Source organism: Phocoena sinus, chromosome 20 (genome assembly GCF_008692025.1).
Source record: "Phocoena sinus isolate mPhoSin1 chromosome 20, mPhoSin1.pri, whole genome shotgun sequence".
Taxonomy (NCBI): Eukaryota; Metazoa; Chordata; class Mammalia; order Artiodactyla; family Phocoenidae; genus Phocoena; species Phocoena sinus.
In genome coordinates, this window is record NC_045782.1 from 57,410,322 (window position 1) to 57,415,687 (window position 5,366).

The window sequence follows — 5,366 nt, forward strand, 5'->3', positions numbered from 1 at the left end:
AGAAACTTGCTATGTGATAGATGAAGACAGACCGCTAGGCTGACTGATGCTTATCCGTGGACCACTGGGGACAAAGCCATAGACTCACATCAGCTGACCACACATCCTTCACAGGTTCTCAGCCACTGACTTTCAAATGACCCCAGCCAGATCGCTAAGAGAGTGGCCCTCCTAGGGTTTCAAGTTCACATTTCTTTGCCTGAGAAATCTAGGCTTTTCCATACCACACCCAACACTTGCCATTGGAAATGGAAAACTCCGTCCCATGAAACAGTTTCCATCTTTAAATGCTCCAGCAGACCCTTTCTGAACTGTCTAAACTATAAAGGATGAGATTTTTCCTGCCTCTCGCTTCCAATTGCAAGGCAGCGGGTCCACTCGATCTCCCTAGAACTTATCTGACGCATCCTATGTTTTGCCTTCTTTGTCAAGAGAGGACCCTAGATGGCCATCTTCATACTCTAGGATAGAAGAAAAGACCCCTCCTCTCGATTCTTCTCCCTGTTAGACACAGTCCTCTTGACTGTTCCAAGAATGTATACGGCAGAAAGTCCTTTCGAAGAACTGACTTTGAACCCTGATCGCTTGTACTCTGAGAAGCTGCTGGCATCCTCATCCGTAGGATTCACTGACCAGTTGCTCCCCGAGACCCTGAGCAAGGACCTGGGATGGGTTTGATTGTGTGGGGAGTTGGGTTGTGTGGTTTGGGATATAACAGGGTCTCACCAGGGCAGGAAGTTTGGAAACAGGACAGTGAAAGAGAAGGGAATTCTGGACAAGGTCTCAGCTCTCATTCCTGGGACAGTTCACAGAGCACTTCCTTTCTGGGCCACTGGCACACCACTCACGGATCCCCATTTAGGGGTAGCTTCCGATCCTGCAACCCAGCCGATAAAAATGAGAACATCTGGGAATTCCAAGGCGGAGCGGTAGGGGAAGCGACTTCACGAGCCCTCTCTCTCTCCCAACCTCGTAACCTTTTATTGCTTCACAGTTCATTGTCTCACTCTTCCCCCACCTCTCACCACCACACTTTTGCTCGCACACGTCCTGTGGGAAACTTCCTGTGGGGAGGGCTTCGTGTGCTTTGGGAACGGCCGCTGGACAGGGATCATCTCCAAAACCGCTCAGCTGGAACTATCGACGCCCACCGCCTGGAATATTCCTTTCTCTGGCTCAGTGTGGAGTGATTTCCAGCCTTGCCAGGGTGTGGGATCTTCCCTTGATTTCTGCTTCTCATCTATTGCACTTTTCCCGGAACCATCTGGGGATGAGAGTCAGGTATAGAAACAATGCAGCGAGTTTCTGAGACCAAAAGATAATTGAAAAACCCCAGTAAGTCTGTTCCCTTTGGCCCCAAGTTCACATATGGTCAGCATATTAGGAACCTTGTCCAAAAGATCAGTTCGGGACACCAGGTGGGGGCCTGTCATTAACTCAGACTCCCATCCCCCAGGAATGGGGCAGTCAGCGCTCTGTACACCTCTGGTCTGTTTCAGGTTTGACCATGTCACTGGTTTTAACTCACGCTGAAGTCCCTTCTAGAATGCTCTACACTCTAGCAGATAAAGTAGCTGTCTTCATGAGTGATTGTTTCCAGACCCAATGAAGAGAAACTCATGTGTTTGAAATGCTTGCCGTTCTTCTCCATTTCACCATAAAGTAGCCCGTTTAATTTTGCACAATACTGTTTGATAACAACCATGTGTGTGTCTTCCGTATTTGTACACTCAGGAAAGGACCTACTCGGTCAGTGTGAGATAAGTTCGCAAGAAAAATGGAACCAGATGTGATTCCTTTTTATTTGACTCTTCAGACTCCAGCAATCTAATTCTCAGGGTCAGTCTTTACTTGGGTTTTCAGTTACCTTGCAGGAGAGGATCCTTTTACACTACAGTGTTTGCTTTTCCCAGGTACCTGACAAGCAGGAACGAGCAAAAGATTTTAGGGAGTTGGTTCTCAGCTTAGCACTTTCCAACATTTCCAGACTAGAGATCCAGTGGGATGGAAGTTTCCTCGTTTGGAAGAGAACATGTCTGCCCACCAGTAGGCTGATACACTTCAATTAAACCATTCTTCCAACTACCCAGAATGTACAAGTACTTTGGGCCTGAAACCCAAGGTCAAATAGTGCTAAGATCACTCATTTGAAACTCCAGAGCAAAGGAATTGGGCAAGACTGACATTACAGAAGGGCAGATTTTTCTCTCTTTTCACCTTATTTCCTCTTTTTCTTTTATTTCCATCCCAACTTGTCACTAAGTCTGCCATGTACAGCGGTACAATTTGTGCACTGTGCAAAAGTACTTAGCCAAGGGAGCAAGTGGAGGCTGAAATCCTGTCCCCGAATGCTATGTTTGTTAAGTCATGGACCCCAGCGTGGTGTACATCTACCCAGAGGAAGAGACACCTTTTTTCCCCCATAAAAGGACTAACTGCTCGGGCTTCCCTGGTGGCGCAGTGGTTGAGAGCCCGCCTGCCGATGCAGGGGACGCAGGTTCGTGCCCCGGTCCGGGAAGATCCCGCATGCCGCGGAGTGGCTGAGCCCGTGAGCCATGGCCGCTGAGCCTGCGCGTCCGGAGCCCGTGCTCTGCAACAGGAGAGGCCACAGCAGTGAGAAGCCCGCATATGACCAAAAAAAAAAAAAAAAGGACTAACTGCTCACCAAGTTGGTATCCCAGGGGCTGCATCTGTCCAGAAGAAGTACATGACGTACATTTTTCTAAGAAGGTGGATGTGCTACTGGTGCCCTTGCATGCATGATAGCCCAAAAAGATGAATATGCAAACGTCAGAGTATGTGTCGTGTGTTCCTACCTGTGTGTATTAGTACTTTTCAATAGGCCACATTCCATGTTCCGCCCTGTCTTTGGGAGGCCCCAAGGCAAGTCATCAGAAGAAGCTTTAGACCCATAGTAGCTACGTGGCCCTTGTGCCACTGCTTTTCCTATGGCAGACATCGCTAATCAGTCCTGGAATTCTTTCACACTAAACCCTGATTGGTCTCACAATCCTTCTCCACTGAATGGAACACTCGCCTCAATCTCTACCACCTGAACGGAGCTGATGTACAAAAGGAAACCTAACTGCCATCTGTCTCAGCTAGCTATTGCCACAATAATGCTGCATAACAAGCCACCCCAAACTCAGAGGCTTGAAGCAAGAACCATTTATTCTCGTTCACCCACCTTGGAGGCATCTGGGATTCGGCTGGTCTAGGGTGAATCAGGCCAGCAGTGCTCTCTCCTTCAAGCTGAGGTCCGGGCGTGGCTTGTCACCCTGGGCTGGGCTCGGGTCTGTTCAGTGTGTGTCCATTCTGGGGCCTGCGCTGACCAGAGGTCACTCTTCTCATGTTGACAGCACAGGCTCAAAAGGAGAGATCAGCCACACAAGCACATTTTTAGTCTCTATTTACGTCACATTCAGTAACGTTTCATCGGCCAAAGCGTGTGATGTAGCAAAGCCCCAAATCAAAGGGCGGGGAGGATGCCCCTCCCACACTAAGACCAACACAGCACTGTGACCATGCACTGGAGCTACCACATTGTCTCTGTCCTAGGCAGAGGGGCGGGGGTCGTGTCAAACCACATCTGGTGCGATGTCCCCTGCTTGGCTGGTGCCCCTTTAATACCATCATTACATCCACCTTCCCTAGCCAGACAATCCACCCGTTGTCCCAGGTGGGTGGATAGAAGGGAGAGTTAAACTTCAGAGCCCAAGATGCAGGGAGAGGGTGGCTCTGTATAGAGCCTGGCCGGTGAACCTGACGATGAATGGTAGTTACGATGGACCCGAGGCAGATGCCGACTCTAGGGAATGGGTGCACATCAACAGGTGACAGGTGGGTGGGTTCAAGGAGCCTGGGCTTCAAGACGGGTGATTCGGAAGAAACGAGAGAGTGACCGAGGACCAGCGGTGGTGGCGGATCAGGACAGAGGTACCCCAACCGGAAGTAACCACGGGCGTGGAAATCCCTGCTTTTCATTTTTTTTTGTTTTAGATACTGTATGATATTATTTGTTTGTGGAATCTAAAATATAAAGCAAAGGAATGTATATAGCAAAACAGAAACAGACTCACAGATAGAGAAAACAAACTAGTGGTTACCAGTCGGGAGAAGGAAGGGGGAGGGGCAAAATAGGAGTAGGGGATTAAGAGATACAAACTACTATGTATAAAATAAATACCTGCTTTTCATTTTCACTCATCAAGAACAAAGCACCCCTTTAGGCCACAGCATCTTATCCCCACCATCAAAGGTGAACCCAGAAAATTACAGAGCCCAAGGCTCTGCCCTCCAGGAGTTCACGGTCTGAGACACACAGGAAACAACTCTAGGAAATAAAATATAAACAAAGAACCAAGATGGTGTGAAGCAGACAGGTGGCCAAGGGAGTTCCAACTGTAGTTAAAGGAAAGCAGAGATCAAGCCAGGCAGGCTCCCTGGAGGCGTGGGCATTCAGGAGTTTCTTATGGAGGGGAGTACTGTCAACCCAGCCAAACGGCATGACTTCATGGAGGCTGTGGAAGTGGAAGTGGAGTGTGGGGAGAGAGGTCTTTGGCTGCGGGATAAGCTGAGGGGAGGGGAGGGCTGGGGGGGGGCTGCGGGATAAGCTGAGGGGAGGGGAGGGCTGGGGGGTTGCATGGGAATGTCTGTGAGCAGTCAGGCTTGTGCGGCTCAGGGGACGGTTTAGAACGTTGCACCGGCTTGACAAGAAATCTTTAGAAAGTCTTGTAAGGATTCCTCTTTAGAAAAGTATAGCGGCCTCTTTTTTTTTTTTTTTTCTTTTTCTAAACTTACAATGGTGGGTGTAAAAAGAAAGAGGCGATGGGAATAATTGTGACCTCCCAATCACACATCACAGTTCAGGGAATTAGGAAGAGGACGGGTCACCAAGTCTGCGTGCTCCCCCGCAGCCAAATCCAACTCACCTCCCCCGCCTGAGTCTCCAGTCCTGTGGACGGAGCTCCTGCCGGGCCAGGCGCTGTAAGTCCTTCATGTAGGACGGCAAACCTGTGAAATCAGGACTATTATCAGCCCCTTTCCCAGAGGAGGAGACCGTGTTGATGAAGCTGAATTCCTTGTCCAAAGTCCCATGTTTAGAAAATGACAGAGCTGGACGTTGAACGCAGGCCTTCTGAGTTTAGAACCCACATCCTTCACCCCTTTGAGCTACTCTTTCTAAGAGGAGTCACTTGTGTTAGAGACGCCACCAACATTCAGTTATTTTGGTCAGGCCCAGACAGTGACTCTGGGATTCATTGGCCAATCAGGCTACGAAGGCTTCAGCTATCCAGAAAATTGGCGTGGCCTCATTTTCCACATCGTACCAGAGAGTATGTGTCCCAAAGCATCCAAGCCCCTTG

General features: G+C 49.3%; 1 long non-coding RNA gene across 1 annotated transcript; it reads right to left on the reverse strand.

Annotated features, from left to right (window-relative positions):
* Positions 1-958: 958 nt before the first annotated feature.
* On the reverse strand, positions 959-3,342 carry LOC116746226. The gene is made up of 2 exons (XR_004347646.1): positions 3,188-3,342; positions 959-1,264 (listed from the first exon to the last, which is right to left on the reverse strand). It is a non-coding gene; the product is annotated as an uncharacterized LOC116746226 (long non-coding RNA).
* Positions 3,343-5,366: the final 2,024 nt, after the last annotated feature.